The sequence below is a fragment of the Pyrus communis genome, chromosome 9, assembly GCF_963583255.1.
Source record: "Pyrus communis chromosome 9, drPyrComm1.1, whole genome shotgun sequence".
In the NCBI taxonomy this organism is placed as follows: domain Eukaryota; kingdom Viridiplantae; phylum Streptophyta; class Magnoliopsida; order Rosales; family Rosaceae; genus Pyrus; species Pyrus communis.
Window position 1 is genome coordinate 19,337,459 of NC_084811.1, and position 23,886 is coordinate 19,361,344.

At 40.6% G+C, this 23,886-nt stretch overlaps 2 pseudogenes; one reads left to right on the forward strand and one right to left on the reverse strand.

The window, feature by feature from the left end:
• Nucleotides 1–734: 734 nt before the first annotated feature.
• Nucleotides 735–18,912, reverse strand: LOC137744466 (uncharacterized; annotated as a pseudogene).
• Nucleotides 18,913–18,968: 56 nt separating this feature from the next.
• LOC137744717 (uncharacterized) lies at nucleotides 18,969–20,519 on the forward strand (annotated as a pseudogene).
• Nucleotides 20,520–23,886: the final 3,367 nt, after the last annotated feature.

Consider the following 23,886-nt stretch of genomic DNA (forward strand, 5'->3'; position numbering starts at 1 on the left):
ACAAAAAAAGGCAAAATATAGAATATTTGAAAAGAGGGGAAAAGTTTTTTCAGCCTTCGAAAAAAGGCTTCTAGAATTCCAAATTCTCCTTTCAATAAACCAAAAAGGGGTTCCCAATTTCCTGTGTTGCTTAATAAGATAAATTGCTCTCCCAATCACCCTTAAAAACCTCACATCGGAGAGGGCAGTTTTATGTTTTTCGTCCCACCTTTACTCATGCATGTAAAAGGGATGTGAACAAAGAAATTCGCTCACCCAAACCAAGCATGACCCAGCTAAATAGTGTTGGAATGTGATTATGATAACATGGTTTGCACAATATGCGTAATCATGTGTGAAAGTACAGTTGTATTCAACGGGTGGAGAATACAACTCCTCTAAAAAGGTTATTTCATTTCTATATATTCACCAAATCCCTTTCTTATCAGAGCAATTCAATGCCAACGTACAATTGTTCTCACTCTCTTATTCATATCCTCACGCCATACTGTGATGGATATTCTAAACGAGACATCGGTTTCCTGCCCAATTTCCATCAAATAGTCACTAGTAGGAAAAACAACTTGCACAACGACAAAACAAGAAAGATCAACAATATACAAGAAGCAAAGTTATTAACGTATAGTACCTCAAATCCGCATTCAGATTACGAAAAAAATTATGATTTGCCTCGATGTCAAACAAACATGTCTACAGGAACTTCTCCGTGAGAGAACCTAAGGTCCTTGTATCGAAGCACCAAGGACAAAAACGTTGTCAATGCCTGAAATGCCTCACGTTTGTGAAAAGAAGTGCAACTCCATACTTGTTACAGCAGTCTATAGCATCCCCATCTCTAATGCTCCCACCGGGTTCTGTGATTACACAAACTCCGCTTTGGCAGGCTTCTTCCACTGCATCTTTCCATGCTGCTTGTAAAACGAGCATCATTCAGATTATTATAGAGGTACTTCCATGTATTTTCAGTTTAGCATAAGAAGAAAGTGATTTCGTTGAACTTGGTCTTGCGCTCCACTGTTAAATAACATAAATAAAAGTTGATGCATGATCTTGTAATTACCGAATGGGAAGAAGCCATCACTGGCCAAAGCTGCACCCTTAACCTCTTCTCCAGCTTTCTTCAAGGCTATTCTTAAACTCTCCAGGCGGTTAGGCTGCCCACTCCCCATGCCCAGCATGCAGTTATTCTGCTCATAAGTCAAGGATCAGATATTTGTCCGAAAGTGCAAACCCTCAAAATAGCCTACCGAAACTATATTAAATGTGAGGGCGCGGGGTAAAACAAAGAACGACAACCTTTGTTATAACAATTGCATTGCTTTTAACATGCTTGATGCACAACCATGCGAATTCTGCATCAGCAAGCTCACTTTCTTGTGGAGCCTTCTCAGAAACAGCTTTGAACTGTATATCTTGGGGGGTCAAATCATCCGAGTCCTGGGCTAACCACCCACCACCAACCTGTCTAGGTGAAAGCTTTCCCTTCTCATTTTTCCTTGCCCCAAGGATCATTAGAGTCTTTGATTTTCCGCGGAGGATTTCAAGCGCCTTCTTTGTGTACTTGGGTGCAACCACAGTCTCGTAAAACATCCGAGCTTCACCATCTGTCGGGCTTCTAAACTCTTGGATTTCCTTAGCAAGAGCCTAGAAACACAAAAAAATTGACTTATTTAGGAAACGGAGAAACTGCAAAACAGGCACATATATTACCAAGTTAAACTTCTGAAGGCTAGCCTTTCAGAATAAATCAGTTGGCATTCAAGTTCACCACGGTGCCAGAACTTGAGTGCAGTTCAACAGCGAACAACATTTTGGGAAGTGCATGGTAATCACAATCTCATTTCATATCATAAATTCAGGTCGGATCCCAAAACTCCAACTCACCTCATCAACCTCGATGTTGAACGATACAATGCCACCAAAGGCACTCACGGGATCTGCTTTGACAGCAAGCCTGTATGCTTCAAGAATATCATCACGTGAAGCTGTGTCCACAAGGATTTGTATGCTTTACAACTACACAGGTAGGACTCTGAAACTCACACAATTCCAAGCCGCATCGGCATCTAAATAGTTATTATATGACATTTCCTGCATGCGGAAACTAAAAGGTTTAAAGCCGATGAGATCTGGTTAATTTGTAAACATTCAAAACAGAGCCCAACAATTCAAATATTTTGCCTCCCACCAATTAGCATTCAGAATATCAGAGAACTCCAAACATGGTGCTACCATGCTGCTGTCAAAAATTAATATTGGAAAGCAAATATGTTAATGAACTCACTCCTTTCAACAACATGCTACTTCCAATGATTTGCATGTCCACAACAACAACAACAACAACAAAGCCTCATCTCACTAAGTAGGGTCAGCTATATGAATCCTAAAACGCCACTGCGCTTGGTTTTGTGCCATGTCTTCCGTTAGATCCAAGTAGTCCAAGTCTTTTCTTAGAGTCTCTTAGTGGGTGTATATTCCAATCTTGATCGATACTTTCAAATAAAAAAGTATCAAGGTTTCCTTATCAACCTAAATGCCACTAAAGATTCAGAAAAATAAGGATGCATGGTCATCACTATCAATTCCTTACTTTAAGTGGAGTCCAATAGCTAAAGGAAGATGTCTATCTTACCTTCCCATGGTGTCAGATATCAGTTGCAATACCCCCAGCATTCACCTCAGAAAGACTCTTGTCAACGTAGAATGCAGCCCTCTGATGAGAAGGGGACTTTTGAGCAACATAGGCACCGTTAAGCTCTGAAGGAATTTCTCTTGCAAAAACAGAAAAAAAAAAAAAAAAAAAAAAAAAAAAAAAAAAAAAAAAAAAAAAAAAAAAGTAAAAGAAGTTTGTCAATCAACGCATCCCATCACAAAAGGGCGACACAAGAAAATTAGTTTTAAGTACAATTTCAAAGAATGTACTGTCTATGGGGTCCAACCCCCCTGTTGGAAATTCAAATCAAAACAGGTTGTAAAATGTTGCTGCTAGCTGTTTGTTTCTTTCCAGCTACAAAGAACAAAGTCTCCTCCATGTGCTAGCCGAAAGGTGTTGAAAGACAGCAAGGAATGATGCAGAGCATGTGTATAAAAGTGTCTAGCAGCTGGTGCATATGTGAAAGGGTGTAAAGATGGTAATCACCATCTGTCGCTGCATGTGTGTGTGCCAGATTGTTCTAAGTTCATTTGATCTGTTTGAATGGTTGTATGTGTTGTTGTATTTTTTTATTTAAAGCACTTGAGTGGTTCTTTGCTGTTTGGAATGTATAAATAAGCCTCTCGTAAGGCTTTAAATGAGTGAGTGTATCATCCGAAACATTAAATCCAATTCCCATTTCCATTTCAGCTTGTAAGCTCCAAAAGAGTTGTAAACCCTCTTTCTAATATTTCAAAGTGTTTGTTATCCCCAAGCTTGTTATTCCCTTTCGTTTGTCCAATATTATTGAGAGTGTAAGTGAGAGGTGTGATAGAGTTTGTAAACCTATCACCCACATCATTTGGTGTTGAGTTAGTAAACTGTCAAATACCAACATTTGGTATCAGAGCCAGAATACCTTTCTGGCAAGTGCAGTGGCTATGGCGTCAAATCTAGTGCAACTCCAAGTTCCCGTATTGAAGAAAGAAAATTATGAAAGATGGTGTATCCAATTCAAAGCTTTGTTTGGATCATAAGAGTTGTGGGAAGTTGTCAGTGGTGGGTATGTTGTACCCACTGCCGAGCAAGAAGCCGCATATACTGCAGAACAAAGGAACACGTGTTCAAATGTCAAAGAACCGTATGTTCCCATTGAAGTTAAACACAAAGATTGGGAGTTGTAACATCGGTGAGATTGAAAATGAGTCGTGGAGATGGCATCTTCGTTTTGGTCATCTTCATTTCAATGGCCTGAAATTGTTGTCAAGTGGAGGAATGGTGCGTGGTCTACCCCAGATTGAAACCACACACCAAGTATGTGAAGGCTGTGTGCTTGGCAAGCAAACACGATTATCATTCCCTGTTGGTAATGCATGGAGAGTAAGGGCACCACTGCAGTTGGTGCACACGGATATATGTGGACCATTAGATCCCATGTCATATGGAGGTAATAGATACTTCATTACCTTCATTGATGATTTTAGCAGAAAAACTTGGGCTTATTTTCTTAAGGAAAAGTCGGCTGCCCTAAGAGTCTTCAAGGAATTCAGGGCATTTACAGAGGCTGAGAGCAACCACAAATTTGTGGCCGTGAGATCAGATAGAGGTGGAGAGTACACCTCCAATGCGTTCCAAGCATACTGCAAGGAGCAAGGAATTAGGCATCAAATGACTGCTGCCTATACACCACAGCAAAATGGGATAGCTGAAAGGAAGAATCGAACTATCCTTGACATGACAAGATCCATGCTTAAGGAGAAGAATTTGCCAAAAGAATTGTGGGCAGAAGCTGTAGCTTGTTCGATTTATTTGTTGAATCGATGTCCAACAAAGAGTGTCAAGAGGATGACACCACAAGAGGCTTGGAGTGGATACAAGCCGAATGTTACACACCTCAAAATTTTTGGATGTGTTGCATATGCTCAAGTTCCAGAAGCCAAGAGGAGGAAGCTCGATGATCGAGGTGAAAAGTGTGTGTTTGTGGGCTATAGTGAAGAGTCCAAAGCTTACAAACTCTACAACCCACTAACTAGCAAACTAGTGGTTAGTAGAGATGTCATCTTCAGTGAAGAAGAGACATGGAAGTGGAACAACAAAGAAGTCAATAAGGAGAGGGTTTTTCCCACAAACTTTGAAGAACAAGAAGTTGTACCACTAGTCGAGCTGCAACCTACTCAAATAGGCACAACAACTCCAGTGCACAGAAATGCAAGGAGTGGTCCTACATCCAGTGAGGAAGGCAGTTCATCAACTCCAGTAAGGTTAAGGAGTCTCACTGAGATCTATGGACAAGAAGAGGGAGAAGAAACAAATCTTTTCTGCCTATATGCTGATCATGAACCTCTATCATTCAATGAAGCTGTGGAGGAGGATCATTGGAAGAAAGCCATGGAAGAAGAAATCCATGCCATCGAGAAGAATGACACCTGGAAGTTGACAAAACTTCCACCAAATCAGAAGGTTATAGGTGTCAAATGGGTGTACAAGATCAAACGCACTGCAGATGGAAGTGTGGATCGGTACAAATCAAGGCTTGTAGCAAAGGGCTACAAACAGAAGTATGGAGTGGACTATGATGAAGTCTATGCTCCAGTTGCGAGACTTGACACGGTAAGATTGCTAATCTCTCTTGCCGCACATCATAAATGGAAAATTTATCAACTAGATGTCAAGTCAGCCTTCCTTAATGGAGTACTTGAGGAAGAAGTGTACGTGGAACAACCGGAAGGCTTCCAAGTACAAGGAGAAGAAGATAAGGTGTATCGTTTGAAGAAGGCTTTGTACGGCCTCAAGCAAGCACCACGAGCTTGGAACTCAAGGATCGACAACTACCTTCACCAAAATGGATTTCAGAAATGTCCATACGAGCATTCAGTTTACATGAAGAATGGTGAAAAAGGGGAGTTCTTAATTATTTGTCTCTATGTAGATGATTTATTGTTTACAGGAAACAATGAGGCAATGTTTCATGAGTTCAAGCAATCAATGTTCAGTGAGTTCGAGATGACTGACAATGGATTAATGTCATACTTTCTTGGCATAGAAGTGAAGCAAGAAAGTGATGGCATCTACATCTCTCAACAAAGGTACATGAGAGACATATTGAAGAAGTTCAATATGGACAAGTGCAACACTGTCAATACCCCAGTCGCAACTGGATTGAAGCTGTCCAAAGGAGGAGAGGGTGAGTTTGTAAACTCAACAGTGTACAAAAGCCTCGTTGGAAGCCTAAGGTACCTCACAATCACAAGACCAGACATAGTTTTATGGTGTTGGACTTGTAAGTCGATACATGGAAACACCAAGGGAGTCTCATTGGCTTGCTGTCAAGAGAATTCTAAGGTACATAAAAGGTACTCTAAACTTTGGTCTATTTTATAATTTTGGTGAAGATACAAAATTATATGGCTATTCGGATAGTGATTGGGGAGGTGACCAAGATGAAAGGAAAAGCACAACTGGCTATGCCTTTTTTCTAGGTTCAGCAGCTTTCTCGTGGACTTCAAAGAAGCAGTCAATCGTTGCCTTGTCATCATGTGAAGCCGAGTATGTAGCTGTAGCCTCAACCGTGTGTGAGGCAATTTGGTTAAGGAATCTGTTGAAATCAGTGTGTCATTCACAAGAAGAATCGACCTTGATTCATGTGGATAACATTTCAGCCATCAAGCTTGCTAAGAATCCAGTCCAACATGGAAGGAGCAAGCACATCGATACCAGGTTCCATTTTCTGAGGGACCATGTGAAGCAAAAGACAATTGAACTTGTCTACTGTCACACCAGGGAACAAGTGGCAGACATCTTCACAAAGCCATTGCCAATTGAATCATTCCGGCTACTGCGTGAAATGCTAGGAATGAAGGCGTTTTGATTTGAGGAGGTGTGTTGGAAATTCAAATCAAAACAGGTTGTAAAATGTTGCTGCTAGCTGTTTGTTTCTTTCCAGCTACAAAGAACAAAGTCTCCTCCATGTGCTAGACGAAAGGTATTGAAAGACAGCAAGGAATGATGCAGAGCATGTGTATAAAAGTGTCTAGCAGCTGGTGCATATGTGAAAGGGTGTAAAGATGGTAATCACCATCTGTCGCTGCATGTGTGTGTGCCAAATTGTTCTAAGGTCATTTGATCTGTTTGAATGGTTGTATGTGTTGTTGTATTTTTTTATTTAAAGCACTTGAGTGGTTCTTTGCTGTTTGGAATGTATAAATAAGCCTCTCGTAAGGCTTTAAATCAGTGAGTGTATCATCCGAAACATTAAATCCAATTCCCATTTCCATTTCAGCTTGTAAGCTCCAAAAGAGTTGTAAACCCTCTTTCTAATATTTCAAAGTGTTTGTTATCCCCAAGCTTGTTATTCCCTTTCGTTTGTCCAATATTATTGAGAGTGTAAGTGAGAGGTGTGATAGAGTTTGTAAACCTATCACCTACATCATTTGGTGTTGAGTTAGTAAACTGTTAAATACCAACACCCCCCCCCCAACAAAACAAAAAGAAAACCCACCCGTCCCCATGGTCTTTGTACCCCCTCCCTCTCTCTCACCATCCCCGAAGGTAATTCCTCGCGCTATATCATGAACATCAAAATGGTGCATTATTACAATCTTCTTGATGAAACTCCCTCTTCTCTCTTAAAGGTCATTTTCCGCTTACTCCTAATTCATTTTTATGAATCTAAAATTGTTTGCTCAATAAATTGCATCCTACTTGACGATTTGGCATGTTAATTCTGACTCTAATGTCTACTTAGATATTAAATTCACAAATATGTAAATAAAAGTAAAGCTATAATCCTTGTCTTATCAAAGTAAATTTATAACTAAAAACATGACCATCAAAGACGTAATACCTTCAGAAGTCTGCTTCCAAAGCCATTCTGAAACTGCAGAATCATAAGAAGCAACATGCTGGAAAGCCTTCCATGCAAGCTTCCTTCGGAAATGTTGATCATCCTTGTCTCCCTTAAGAAATTCTAGAAGTGCAAGATAGTCTTCTGAATCAACCACCACCAAGACATCTTTGTGATTCTGTTTGACAAACATATTTAACTTGGAACATCAGATAAAGATAATGAGACAAATTTAGGTACTACTAGTGATACAAGGATTGTGTTTGAGAAAGCAGATTATGGGCGATATATTGAACAATAAAAATAAAAAAAGATGTCCCAGCATTAAACAAAAATAAGCAGTAATATAAGGATCGTGTTAAAAATGTATGTCACATTCCCTGTTAGGCCAAAAGCAGAATCGATATGTTTCATTGTTTCTCGGATCAATATGTATCAAGATTTCTGCAGATGGTGTTGGATTGAATACTAGCACCAAGGATGCAGCACAGAGTTCATATCTAGATATCTACTAAATGAGATTCACTTGGATAAATAAAACGAGAGAATTACGAAATAGCAAGTTCAATGAGAATATTTGGTTCATGACAATGATTCTGAAAAGCAAAACCTATTATGATTTATAAAATTATAGAACAACAATATGCTACCATTTCCATTCAGATAAACAACCTTTGCAGCTGCTCTTTTCATGGTAGGACCACCAATATCTATATTCTCAATTCCGTCTTCAAAATCTATTCCTCCCTTTGAAGTAACTTTGTCGTAAAGGGGGTATAAATTCACCACAACCACATCAATTGTACCTGTACAAATATTTTGAAGTAAATTATTATTGTTACAATATATTCACACAAAGAGAGAATGAGAGAGTGTGTGTGTGTGTGTGTGTGTGTGTCGTGCAAGCATGGTAAAAGAATTCACAGCAGAAACTCACCAATTCCATGTTTACTAAGAGCTTCCATGTGATGCGTTTCGTCTCTTCTAGCAAGAATACCCCCATGTACGTTAGGGTGTAAAGTTTTTACACAACCATCAAGCTGTAACACAATCTTAGTCATGTTTTAATATGCATAACAGAGTTAATATGCCCAACATTAAATATTTCATAAAGTGATGGATGAGATACGTAATTTCCAGAGAAAAATAACTTGCCTACCATCTGTTTGGGCCCAAAATAATATTATTGGGCCGAGTGTAAGTTTATGTTCGGCCCAAAGCTGTTTCAAATATACTATGGGCTGCCTGGTGGTCTCGGGCCATTCAACAAGGATGGTCGAGTCCTATCACAAGAAGGAGTAGTTCAGATGAGCAAAGGGGTCAAAGAAGTCCTAGTGCAATTTGGATTCTCGACCAACAATGAACATGGCCTCAAAAAGGGGGTGAGTTCAAAGTCCTAATAGGGGTAGGATTGGTCGAAGTAGAGTTGGAACAGAACAAGAAGTCCCAATCCAGATATGATTTTGACTCGATCTCAAGGAGGATTTGGTGCTATAAATACAAGACATCATGCAACAATCGAGGGACCTCCAATTCAACACACAATTGCCCTGCGCAAACTTCTCAAACACCTTGAGATTTTTTTATTTTCTTTTTCCGCCGACACATCTTCAGTTTGGATAAACAGCACTGTGTAGGCAACCGAGGAACACCTTCAGTTTGGATAAACAGTATTGTTGCCGTAGAATCAGCCGACCGCGAAGCACCTTCAGTTTGGATAAATGGCACTGCATCGAGGCCGACTGGTTATCTATCCAAGTCTCGGTCGAGAAGGGTTTCCAGATCCTTATTGGCAGAGGTTATCTTATTAACCTTTTCGTGAAGTAAGGTGTTACGAGTTACGACATTCGACGCATTAAACGCCGAGTGGTTTTATGATTGGACCGAACCACATTAAACGCCAAGTGAGTTTCAGAGTTCGGCATTCTGAGGGCCGAACCACATTTACCATCAAGACACACATTACCTTTGAATACTTGTGTCCATATAGTTTGGTGTCGATTCGACGTGCTTATACTCTCACGAATATAATCACCGTGACCGAATCTGACGCCGACGATTCATGAACTTCGCAGAACTAGTAACCTTGTCTTCAGGCTCGAGAATCCAAAGGTCGAGATTTGTTCCTTCCTCGGCCGCAGTCGCAAGATCAAGAAGTCAGCAGTGCACTCAACGCAACATCAACAAATTTTACTCCTCAGCCGAGCTCAGCCGACGAGTTGGCAAGCCCTGCATTCAACCGAAAGATGTAGTTAGCTTATTAGTTTCTCGGCCTGCGCATCACGTAAGCTTTGTAATTTTTAGGGTCAACATTTTGGCACAACCATTGGGACCCAGTGCTAAAACTACGAAGTTCATTTTATATATCAAGATTCCAATCCGGCTCCACGTAGCCGATTGTACGAGCTCCTAGAGGAATTGAAAAAACACAATGAGGAACAAAAAAGATCTTTGGAAGTGGAAAAAATTCTTCGTGGCCATACAAAGATGCAAAAGTCATTCGCTTACATGTTGAGAATAAAAGATCCTATTACCCTGCAAGAGCAATGGGTAAACGAAGACAAGGCTCGATTTAATACCTGGCTAGATGGAAAATATTTTCCTTACGTTTTCGACTACAAATCGACTCCATTTGAGGATGGTTGGTTGAAAAGATCGGGGGGCAATTTTCCGCTCCGGCCGTAATCAGACATTGGCTTAAGAAAATTGTTACTTTGGCCGAAGAACAAAGGCCACCTATTTTTTCGGTCGAGACTGAAAATATGGTCGGCCAAGACCTAGGCCTCCTATTTTTTCGGTTGAGGCTGAAAGTGTGGTAGGCCTAGAAGAAAATGTTCAAGTTTCTGAGCCAAAAATTGACTCAGAAAATAATTCGTCAGAAAAGTGTTCTAATTAGGGGTGGAAAAATTTCCCAAAAATCCCGAACCGAACCAAAAAAATCCCGATCCCAAACCAAAAATTTTCCAAACCGAAATTCCCGAAATTTTCGGGATGCTATCCCGAACCGATCTCAAAATTTCGGTATGGGATTCGGGATTGGCTTCTCGATATTTCGGGAATCCCATACCAAACCAAAAATATATAATATTAATTATTATATATATATATATATTATTCTTTTATAATTGATGCTAGTAGTTTCTAATTCATGCTCTGCAACCTGGAATGCCCTACACCTTGCATATTTTTCATGTTTTGTTTGATATTCATGTGGATTTTATTATTGCTGCTGCCATGGCTGATGATTTTAGAAGGCTTGATTCTTTTGTCTCTCAACATATTGCAAAAAGGGTTTAATTAATTTGAATTTTGACTATGATAAAAACAGTCAGGCATGCCAGTGTTCAATTAAATGGTAGTGTGAATGAAATGAAATTCCTAGTTCATGAATGTGTTCTTGAATTATATATTTGAAGAACAATTCATAATTTCATATTTCAATTTGGGATTCCCGATTTGTCCCAAAATCCTGAAAATATTTTGGGATTCCCGAAATTTGGGATTTCCGAAAATTTGGTTTGGGATTGGTCTTCAAATTCCCGTCCCGAAAAATTTTGGTTTGGAATTCGGGATACTAGTTTCGGTATGGTATCCCATACCGAACCACCCCTAGTTCTAATGACGAACAAGACCAATTCATGGTTTCAGTTGAACAAACCACACCAATCGATATGATTATTGGTGATAAAGCAGATATGGAGCAATCTCGTTCGGCTCAGTTGTTCGGGTTAAAAGCCGAAATTGGTGAAATTATTATGCATGGGGGGCATAATAATTGTCCAACACATTCGGCGGCCGAAAATGAAAAATATTCCGCCGAGTCAAAAATAATTGGAGAAAATTCTTTTCTTGGCCTAGAGCGAAATCAATTTGAGAATTTTGATGTAAAAAGATCTCGGCTCGGAATAAAACATCGTTGGCCTCTTCCACTTTATGGTTCGGCCACTTTTATTTTCGTTTGCTAATATATATATATATATATATATATATATATATATATATAATGAATAAATTATTTTCTTAACCATTCGGTTTTTCAGCCGATACCTAAGAAAATAAGGGGGGGTGACAAGATGGTGTGCTGGGCTGAAGGATTGGAATTTTAGTGTCGAATGCATTTTTATTCGGCGGTGGTTTCTCAGTAGTCCTCGGCCACATGGCTCGGCTGATTTTCACATCTTCTAAATCATGTGATTATTGATTATTGGTGATCTTTGGTAGACTCCTCTTGGCCGAAACCCACAACTTGAACGACTGTTAAGATTTGGTATCCTCGACGGTTAAAAAGAATATTTGTAGCATGCTCTACACCTATCCATCTATAATCAACAGGTTAGACAGAAAATGTTCGGCAAGGGAGAATTAGTTTGGAAAACTGTGCTGCCCACAGGAATTAAAGACCCCAGGTTCGGTAAATAGTCACCGAATTGGGAAGGGCCGTTCGTCGTACATAAAGTTCTCAGCAAGGGGGGCATATCATCTTAGAGACCGAACCGGTTTAATTCACAAATTACCAATCAATGGGAAATTTTTAAAGAAGTATTATTCGGTCACGTGGGAGATGCAAGAATAGTTTATTTCATTAATAAGCTCGCAAAAACGAGTATACAAGTACAGATGGTCGATTCATTTATAGCTAAATGTCCCTAAGGTGAGGAGTGAATGAGAGTTTCAAGAACAGCCTTCAATTCCAACCACCTCACCTCACTCATCGTGACCTCGGCCTGCCGATTCCTCTTGTCCATCTTCAGCTGCTTGACATGCCGCACACTAGCCGCATATTCAGTCAAGCAAGATTTACCACTAGACTCGAAATCTCTTGCTAGCTTGAAAGCAACTCCAACCTCCGGTTTTGAAGTTCGGTAATTTGACGATCGAGGTCGGCTAGCGCTTCCTTTTTCGTCTTAAGCATGTCGACCCGTGGACGTAAAGTTTCTTGAACAACCATCGCAGCTTTCAAGTCGTCTTCGGCCTGAAGGGCTCTCTCGAAAATACTGAAATATTCTCGAGTTCGTTCCAGAGTAGAAGATACTCGAGTAATGGCTTCATTGCTTAGCTGACCATCAGCCGCAAGATCGTTCAGATATGCCCCTACGGAGTCGAGGCCCTAGCATTCAAGAATTTGTGACGTCGAAAGGGACAGTAGTTCCTGTAACTTGACGAAGGCATCTAGTTCGACCGTTGACACGGAAGGTTTGGTTACGGTCGTTGAAGAGCCATTCGCTCCCGATGTAGTTGCAATCAAGGCGTCAAGCTCGACCTCCCATGAAGGCTGCACAGAAAAAGAAAATTTGTAAGCAAAAGGAAAATTATAAGGAATGCATAACAGAGGGAATTTGTTTCTAAACCTGCCGAGAGAATACTTCAGCCATGTTCTCTGGTTCATTGCTCGAACCTAGAGAACCTAGGAAAATGTAGATAACGCCCTTCGGCGCATAGAATTGTCGGTGAAATGAACGATCGGACACTAACATTTAATATTTTCCTGAGTTCAAACGCGTTATAGTAAAATTAATGAAGAAAGGGGATTGATCCTTACAAAAGCCAAGGTAACTTCTTGTGGAGGAATGTCGAGGTTTTGGTCTTGTGGATGGAGCGGCATTTCCTCCGTTGCCTCAGGCTCGACCAGGGGTATTTTCCCACGATCGGCCACAAGAGGATCCGGTTGAACAGCCGCCTCGACCACGGGAGGAAGATTGGCAGAAGGAAGCTTGGTTGGTCGAGGGCGACTCACCAGCGGGATCTCATCACCCTCGTCGTCATCATCATCCTGAAATAAAAAGTTGTTAAGACTTGTAAATCTAATAAAATGAAGAAGATCACTAGCGACATAGTCATACCTCTTCCAGGATGATTGCTGACTGTTTTGGATTTTTGGAAGAAGTTTTCTTCACCGATGAAGCCACATCCTCCAAGATTGGGGCAATGACTGGCCTCAAAGTTGTCGCTTCCTCGACTGGCGGAGCAGTGGCTGGCTCAGTCGACTTCGGAGCTATCGTTTTGTCAACCAGCGAGGCAGCTGCTGGTTCGATCATAACTGGAGGGACGGGTCGAGCTTTGGGCAGCTGGCCAATCAGAGATGGTTGCACGACCGTCGAAGTGCGTACGGTAGGAATAGAATGAGAAACATTAGAAGTGGTCGTTCCTGTCGACTGACTAGAGATGACATGGATTTCCCATTCCCCTTTCTTTGCCAATTTGTTGACACGTTTTGAAGGACGAGGGGCTGCACCTGCCGTCTCAGTCTCCTAGTGAGCTCATTTGCTTGTCTTGGAAGAAGGGATTAATTTTTTCTTGGCCGTGACTGAAGCCACCACTTATACTGTTTTCAGCACTCGACTGCTTGAGAAAGTGAAACCAAGTTAATAAAAATTCGAATGACGGTTTACAAAGAGGAGGTAAAGGTAACCATATATCTTGAGTTGTCCCTTTGGTCTGGAGAGCAAGAGCCCTATTTGGTCGGTCGTTGCGGTCGCTAAAGATCTTGTTAATGACCTCTTCGACTGGAGCGCTAAAAAAGTTCTGGATATACTCCTCCCACCTATCACCGAAAATGTCAGTACTGAGGGTTTCTGGAATAATTGGTCGAAGACAGAACTTTTGGCATCGTTCCTGAAACTCCTTCTTGGCGTCCGTACATTCCCTCTCTGAAAAACTAGATAGGCGTCATCGGCTTAGGAGAGAGTGAGAGGATAGAAGAGGTGTCGAGCAGCCCTGGAGATAGCCGAGCTGTCGAGCGGTGAAGTGGGGGTGGTATACTTCCTAGCCTGCTCGATGAGCATTGCAGCCGAGAGGAAGGTCGTGGGTAAGCATGAACGATCCCCAGGATTGACGGAGATCAACATCTTCATCTGCATTCCATGCAGATGTGGAAAGGTTGATTGACGATGGATATTCTCGACGGCGGCAAATCAAGAACTCATCGTTGGAGAGAACGTCGAGGCTGAAGAAGTATTTAAACACTTCTTCGGCCTGGTGAGGATGTCGGCTGAGAGGCCAGTTGAAGATCGAGTGCTTCAGTGGGCGAGAAATTGACAATCTCTGGCCGAAGGGGAGCAAAGTAGACCTACAACCAGAGTTGGAAGACCCAAAGGGGGCCGTTCTGGTGTGGATCAATCTTGTGGAAGGTCATCTCGGTCAGGCAGCGCAAAAGATTAGCAAGAATGGCCAGGCTAAGCGCCAGTGTATGTCCGCTAGCCAGGGTTTCGGCTACCGGCATGTTTTCAACCAAACATTTATTGGACTTGGTACAACAAATAAATTTGTTGTACCACTAGAAAAGGAAAGCCTCGTGTTCTTCCTCTCGCAGGTTTTTTTCTCCTCGGCCGGCAAAGTGAAGATAAAGGGTGTTGTAGTTGAAGAAGTTTTTGTGTAGTTTCTGAACTTCTTCCTTTGAAAGTGCTTGACCTTTTCCGCTCAGCGCTTCGAGCTCCCGTTTATCAAAGAGCACCTTCAGGTCAAGATTTGACGGATACCCAGAGAGGGTGGCGTCAACTGGTATACCAAAGGGAAAAGTCCCCAAGATGGCAATAACGTCGAGAATAGTAAGACCAACAGGGCCAAAAGGGAGGACCATAGTATTGGTGGCCGAGCACCAGAAGCTTGAGGTCGCGATAAGAAGCTCTTTGTCCATGACAATTTCCATGGATGAAAGGCGAATGGCGTCGTAAATGCCAAGAGCCTTCCATTGTTCACTGAAGATTCTCTCTATTCATGCAACCCAAGTTGCCCAGGTTGCAGTGGTCGAAGGCCAGGAACTTTGGGGTCTTGCCAAATCCCACTTCAACCATTCAAACCCTTGCAGTAAGGGTGTTAAGCATTGATCCTTGAAAAGTCAGGTGATGGATGGTGGTACTGCATCTTTGAAAAATAGAGCAAGGATCCGGTGAGTGGTGCTCATATCGCTTTCAAAGCGTATGGTCTTGATTGAGCATCGATCAATAATCTTCTTGCATTTGTTGCATTCCTTAGAGAGCTTAGAAACGAAGGATGCCATCAATGAAGATTCAAAGATTCGTCTGGGTCTAAAGAAGGTTTTTCAGATGTGAGCTTGAAACTTTATGGTTTTGAAAAAGAAGGAATGGCGAAGGGAAGTTCAAAGTTTCTAAAGGCGTAAAATGCGAATGAAGGAAATTCAGGTATTTATAAGCATTTCAAAAGAAAGATCAAACTTTTGATCTTCAAAAGCGTTAGATTTTCAAATTTCAGGGCGAAATCGACCGGGAAAATCCCTAATCATTTTGGATATTTTGGGACTCTCCAAAGATAGGATCGAGCTTTCCATGGTTCAAGGACGTACGATTGCGTGCTGCGGTGGAATCAATGTATTAATGTGGAAGAGACGTTTTGGCTGGCGCATGTTTTCGAGGATCATGATTGAGGGCTGCTAGGTTAATCAAGGGAGTGAAACACGGCAGGACGTGCAGGAGAATTTGGGTCGTGTGATCACACTTTATAAATGCACTCGATGGATGAGACGTGTGAGGCTTTTCGTTATCCCATAGGTATCTCGTAGAGTTCGCTTCTTCAAGGTCGAAATCGGCTAAGGATTCTTGGCTAAGGACCTCAGAAGCAAGGGGGCAATGTTTGGGCCCAAAATAATATTATTGGGTCGAGTGAAGGTTTATGTTCGGCCCAAAGCTGTTTCAAATATACTATGGGCTGCCTGGTGGTCCCAGGCCATTCAACAAGGATGGTCGACTCCTATCGCAAAAAGGAGTAGTTCGGATGAGCAAGGGGTCAAAGAAGTCCTAGTGCAATTTGGATTCTCGACCAACAATGAATATGGCCTCAAAAAGGGGGTGAGTTCAAAGTCCTAATAGGGGTAGGATTGGTCGAAGTGGAGTTGGAACAGAACAAGAAGTCCAATCTAGATATGATTTTGACTCGATCTCAAGGAGGATTTGGTGCTATAAATACAAGACATCATGTAACAATCGAGGGACCTCCAATTCAACACATAATTGCCCTGCGCAAACCTCTCAAACACCTTGAGATTTTTTTTATTTTCTTTTTCTGCCGACACATCTTTAGTTTGGATAAACAGCACTGTGAAGGTAACCGGCGAACACCTTCAATTTGGATAAATAGCATTGTTGCCGTAGAATCAGCCGACCGCGAAGCACCTTCAGTTTGGATAAACAGCACTGCGTCGAGGCCGACTGGTTATCTATCTAAGTCTCGGTCGAGAAGGGTTTTCGGATCCTTATTGGCAGAGGTCATCTTATTAGCCTTTTCGGCGAAGTAAGGTGTTATGAGTTACGACATTTGGCGCATTAAACACCGAGTGGTTTTATGATTGGATACTCCCAAGTGAGTTCATCTCTTATGGAAAAGCTGGATGATCAGAGTTCAGCATTCTGAGGGCCGAACCACATTTACCATCATGACACACATTACCTTTGAATACTTGTGTCCATATAGTTTGGTGTCAATTCGACGTGTTTATACTCTCACGAAGATAATCACCGTGACCAAATCTGACGCCAACGATTCGTGAACTTCGCAAAATTAGCAGCCTTGTCTTCAGGCTCGAGAATCCAAAGGCCGAGATTTTTTTCCTTCCTCGGCCGCAGTGGCAAAATCAAGAAGTCAACTGCGCACTCAACGCAACATCAACAAATTTTACTCCTCGGCCAAGCTTGGCCGACGAGTTGGCACGCCCTGCATTCAACCGAATGACGTAGTTAGCTTATTAGTTACTCGGCCTACGCACCACGTAGGCTTTGTAATTTTTAGGGTCAACACCATCTCATGGAAACAAGTAAGTTCTCCCACTTTAGTTACTGACAGTCCAGCACTTTCTAAAGCAAATGCCGTTCCTCCTGTCGAAACAATTTTATATCTACAGTTTTCGAAAACAACCAAATTTAAAGGAATATGGCACTTGCCAGCCACTTAAGTGGAGATAAGTGTTTTCTATTGAAATGAAATTGAAAATATGTTATATAGACTTGTATGTAACTATTGAGAGTGAAAATCTTAAACATGACATGACTATTTTCAAGCTGACTAACAGGTAAAAGACAATGATTTACAACAAGAGCTCCCTAATTGAAGGTTTCTTTGCAAAAGAAAATAAGGACACATTATGAAGTAATGATCCTTAAAAAACTGCGGCAAATGTAACAAGATTTTAATAAAACAAAGTAGGTTCCTCAAATTAACCCAAGTTCTGAAGGCCATTCCCTAAGACAGCAAGATCCTTCTTGTCTGATAATGATATCTGAGCCTGCCTATTACCTGAAACAAAGATTTAATCACATGAATCACAAAAAATAAAGAAGAAAAATAACGAAAGCAAGAGAAACCAAATTCATATAGCACAGACATGCATACATAGGCACATATACAACCATCAAACTCACACAAATTCTCTCTTGGAAGTATATTTTTTAATAAGATAAATATATTGCATAATTATCTTTTAAAACACAACTTAAATTTTAAAAATGGCTAACTACATTTTTCACATTTTGCACCATGCGGTTTTGTAATTGTTCAATATATATATATTTTGTCTCTTTGAACGTCTAAACCTCAACTAGATTGATGAGTGTTTTTGTCAAAGTGGTGCAATACATTTGCCCCCTATAAACGTCTCACGATTACCATGTCATCAATTTTTAATGAATGATAATCCGACCAAAGAAAAATTGAAACTTCATGACCTATCTTGAATACCACCCCCAACCGTCGAAAGGGCGTGAAATGTAGTTAGCCCTTTGAAAAATCGCACGACGCAACAAAATAATCAAACCGGAGACGGAGCGAGGGGTTGAGAGTCAGGGTTTGTAACTGTAAGGGTCTCCCCAGCCGCTGCCATGACTTTAAGTGTTCTGCAACTTGAGTGCAGCAGATATGAGCTCCTGCCTGAGCAATACTGTATCCCACAAAGAGGGAGACATTGCATATATCCACAAACACACATGAGATAAATAAATGTACACACACACACACACATACCAGAAGACAAGAAATAGAGAAATGTGGTCGGGGGAAACTGAATTTCATAACGTTAAAGAAGAAGATTGGTGTTCGGAATAATACAGGAGGTTGTGGTGGCGGCCGCGTTGGGTGTTGTGGCGGCAGGAGCACCAGCCAGACAGCCGAGCATCTCTCTTTGTAAGAGAGAGAGAAGAGAGAGAGAGTGGGAGTGGTGTGGTGGATGGGTGGCTTTCGGCAGCAAACGGCAAAGGCGACACGGATTCTCTCCGGAACTCTTCCAGACCAATCAATATCCACCGTTCTATACTGAGCATGCGGTCATATATAAAACTGGTTTTTCAAGTAAAACTTCCTAAACGACGCCGTTTTGCTCACCTTTCTCTATCGTCTCACACCTGTTCTGGCTGCTCGCTTGTCTCCCTTTTTGCTGTAGCAACTTCACCGCCCCGCCCACTCTGCCATCCCACTCCCAGTAGTTCCTCAGTCCCATTCTTCCCAGCGAGCCAGAACCTCCTCCTCCTCCTCCATTGAGTATACTGGGGCAAAATGTTTGGTATTTCGTACGGAGAGCTCTTTCTCCTCATCGGCGCCACCACTACTTTAGTCGGTGCACACAAACTCTCTCTCTCTCTCTCGAAAGGTGATCTGGTTTGATGTGTTATGGGTTGCAGGACCAAGGGAATTTCCTAGAATTGCTAGAGGAGCAGGGAGGTTAGCGGGTCGATCAATCAGGTACGTTCATTTAGCTCGAGGCCAATTCGATAATGCCATGCAGCAGTCTCAAGCTCACCAGGTAAGGCACTTTTTCTAATTACTTTAACCATTTATTCCTGAAAACAAAAAGGGATTAATTGTTTTAATATATTAGGTTCATAAAGAACTTCAAGATGCATCATAACTGGAGTCAATTCGTTACGAAGTTCGAAGTATGTCACTTATGAATCCGGGTCCTATGACTCGAAAGCTGATGGATAATCCTCAATTCCTGGCTCCTCCTGAGTAATGGTATTATGCTTAGCACCCATACATTGTTTCCAAGTTATGTTATGAGTCTCTCGTGAGTATTGTTTTATAGGCTTTCTTGTTAGGAGCCGGCATTTCTCTAGAGAAGGCGAAGGAGGACGTGAAGTCAATAAATTCCGTAATGAAGGTTTGAATAATGCACAATTCAGTTCCTTTTTATAAAATGGCCCACTTTGCATCAGCTTGAAGTCCTTGTACATGTGTTTTTACGGGATAATACTTTCGGAACCCCAACTCACCTAACTTTCATAGTCAAGCAACTTCATATGCAAATTTGGCCAAATCTGATGCTGTGAAGATTCACTCTTCGAACAGCAGAGCAGAGAAATAGAACCTTAATGATGAAAGTGGTCTTTTCATTCTTCTCCCACTTTCAGCTGAAAGCACTGGGATGATACCAAATCGCAAGGGTAATAGTCTACTAGGTAGAAGTTAACGATGTTATCATTATTTTGCGGTCATACTTTAAATTTTCTTATGTAAAGACTTACTCGTCTGTATTCCCAGATTATCTTGAGTTATAGTGGTCAGATCATCAGTTTGTGCGCGGCACACGTATTCTTGATTTCTTATCTATACCTTGTGTGGTTATTCAACAAAGGCGTTTGCTCATGGTTTTAGACGAGTTGTATATGGCTCCCATATCAAATTGATTTTCAATTGCCGGTGGTTGTATCTGTGTTGTTGAGGCCCCACTTGGTGCCGGTGGGCTATTGGTTTAAACACGTCATATGATTACGCATGAAAATTTCCTTGAATTCAATTCTTGATTGCATAGTATGAAAAATCTTGCTACTTTTCTTTCTATAAGCCTTTCTCTGACCCACGCACGCAATATTTACACTTGTTTTATTGTATAACTGAACACGCCTTAGATTTTCCTGAGAATTTGCAAATAGTTCTGCTTTTCATCTTCGATGTAGATGTCCAATTGAATAACTAGTGGTTGTGGTGACTGATAACATTAAAGGATCAGACCTTGTGTTGGAAGCAGTAGTTGAAGCAAAGGTAGCACGTAACGCCAAGGAGTTCTTTTCACAACCTGAAAATCAAATACAGGGAGCTGAAAAGTGAAGAGGTGATGACACTTTAAAAAAAATCTTCATCACTTCGTTTATGTAGGGGCAAGGAGGGTCTGAGTTTGGTTTTTCTTTTTATTTGTATTAACAGATTTTTAGGTTTGTTGGGATTGTTGAATTGATGGTTGAACTGAATTGGGATTTGGCTCATTTATTGTATTTAAGTTACTGAATCAGGAATAAGCACTTAGAGAGATAAAAGTCGATATAATTGCTTTTTGGGTTTTGTTTGGATTGTTGTATTGATCATACACTGAATTGGTTTTGGTTTGGTTCAATCTTGTTCCCATATTGAATTTACTAAACAAAGCACAATCATTGAGAAGGTACAAGAATATATGTAATTGCTTTGTGGATTTGTTTGGATTTATGTTTAATTGAAGTGGACTGATGATGAATTGAATTGGGTTTTGTTGGATTGGTGAGGAGCAGACTCTGAATGGAGGGGTACGAGAAAAGGTTGAACTGGCCAAGAAATTTTATCAGCTTTGGGGATAACAAGAAGAGATATGAGGTGACCCTGCTTGTCTGAGAGTTGCTGTTGAGGGTAGCTTGAATAGCCTTAGTGTTGATACTATTGGTCTCTAGCTTTGGATTGACATCTGTGTCCCCAGTGAAGGCACGGTATGTTTCTTGAGTTTTAATCTACTTTTGTTCAGGAGTTGAATTCTATTAGGTTGATAACGTCATATTGATATAGTTTCCATTAAATTGAGAAAACAAGAGACCTGTATGTTTTTTAAGAATTATACTTGAGTAGAACCAATTAATATCACTGCATGCGTTTGCTTTTGCAGAAATTTAGATATGATCACTGCATGCGTTTGCTTTTGCAGAAATTTAGATATGACCAGAAAAGAGCATTCTTTTGCTGGAACTTGAGATAGTCTAGAGTCCAGAACTTTCAATGTTTTGAATCCCGAATTAACCAAGGGGCTTAACAGCCCACCATCATCTAGATTCAAAGTCAAGGTGTTGTTCGGATATTGATCGTAGCAAGCATCACTTCCTTCATTGGATGGGTTCAGGCTTGCTTGTCTCGCTCTCATATTGGAAGGCTAGGTTTGGAACCCTCTAGGAACTGAGTCGCCAGAAAGATCTCTTCTGTGTTCTTAGTGAACCAACATGATTGACTGCTAGGTTCTATTATCCCTCTTTAGCTAAGTGCATATTCTTATATCCAAATTAGTCAGTTTATGTAAGTAGCACAATTAACTTGTAGGCAGCAGCTGTGCCACTGTACTTGCAAGACTGTTCCTCTCTCTCTCTCTCTCTCGTTTGAGCACTTGGCATGCATGCATCACGATTCCCTTAGTTTTAGCGGTACTTGTCATTTTGGTAAAGTCATTTTAGTCTTGATGCTTAAACATTATGTGGTAATTGGTTGCTGTATGAACCCAGGTACCAAGCTGAAAACCTAGAGCATAATAAAACGTTATTCGAGCGGATTAGTTGATGTTGCAGCAAGGAAAGGGTGCACCCAATAATCCCCATCTCAGCTAGCACTAGCCTGGGTTCATCACCGACGGAATGATGAGTGTCCTATACCCGGAATCACCGAGATTGAGACAGCAAATATTTTGTATTCAAATTTCATCATGTTGTACGAGTACCAAAATCTTTAGCTCTTTTTCACTTAAGAGATTAATTGTTTTGACTGCGGTTTTTAAGTGTGTTATTAAACCCAATTTTATGCAAATTTCATAGTTTCAATCAAGATTAATTGCCATTACATCATTCCAAATTTCTAGTTTTCCTTGGGAAGCAAGTTTGGCGACTTTGACGATGGAGTATTAGCCTTGCGACAACACTTTTTTAAAAATATTTTTGGAACCAATCCTTAGTAAATAGGCAAATGTATCTCGGAAAACAATTGAAGTGCATGAAGCACATAATTGGTGCTTCTTGTAAGAAGCACTTTAAGTGCTTTTCGAACTTAAAAACATTTTTTTCTAAAAGCAATTTCAGTCATTTGCAAAGCACTTCCAAAAGAGAGTTAAGGAATGATCAGATTAATATTATTATAATAGGGTTGGTTTGATTTATTTCGTTTTAAGTTCTAAGTTTTTATTAAATATAAACAATGTTGCAAGCTGCTGCATCATCAAGATTAACAACATAATGCCACGTGAAAACATTAAAACACGTAACCTAAATGTAATTATATGCATCATATTCAAATAGAACAAAACGTAAATGATATAACGGCAATATAAGCGTCACAAAATAATTATACGACGCTATTTTGGAAAACTAAAATATAAATACGACTCGTAATAAAGTGACACAGGGCGAATACTGGTCCTATTCCTTTGACTGGGCATCCAATAAGATTGATAAATATACTGATACAAAGAACTTTAGTAACATGCGTCGTTGAACATGTTTGGTGTGTTGGATCAAATATATGCATTTTGAATGGGAGATGTTCCACACATATCGCATGTGATCGAAATTCTTTGCATTATATTCCAGTCTTCCTCAACCTCCTCTACCTCTATTACTCAACACTAACTATAGTACACAACAAATATTCCATGATCTATCAGCAAGAGCCTAGAGGATTAATGTAAAGCTAATTGTGTACAAAATTAATTGCTAACGGTAAAATTCTTTTTGCCTTTTGTTCTTTTTAGTTTCGGTCCGAGATGTCGGAGAAAACCAAAATAGGAATTTATCTATGCCCAAGTTGAAGGAGAATTGGCTGTAGCTTAGCTTGGTTGTAGCTTAGCTACAGTCATGAAATGGCCCTTCGATATTACCATATTTACAATAATGCTAGCCAAGTGGGTCTGAAATTTCTGATTTTGTTTCCTTTAGCCAAGACAAACTCTCTCCTTCAATCTCTCTCACTTGGTTCGAAACACCTTTTTTCTCTTCTCGTTTTTCTCATAAGTCCTATTTGGGCTGGAATAATTAAGGCCCAGACATTCAAAGCTATTGGAGCCATCGGTATTTGATTTTGGCAAAAGCATTATTTAAACAATATGATGTAGCAGCGACTAGGCGGCAAACCTACAATGATCATGGTTGGGGGAATTTTGCAGAGAAGGTTTTGCAAGAAAATGTGGTTTTCAATGGCAAAACTTGTAAATAAAAGAAGATCAAGTGTGAACTCACCCCTTGCCGAAGACAGTCACATCAACCACTTGACAGAGAATGAGATTAAGCCAAAAAAGGGAGGGTAATCTAAGTGAAAAAGAACTTTATAAAAGCAATTGGGAATTAGTAGGAAAGGACACTCAACTCAACAAAAGAACTCTCAGCAAACACTCTTAAAAGCTCTATCACTTTCTCTATATTCCTTTAGTAGTCAAGTCATCCCTTCATAGCTAATAGCTTTGCTACACTCTTTGTTGTAT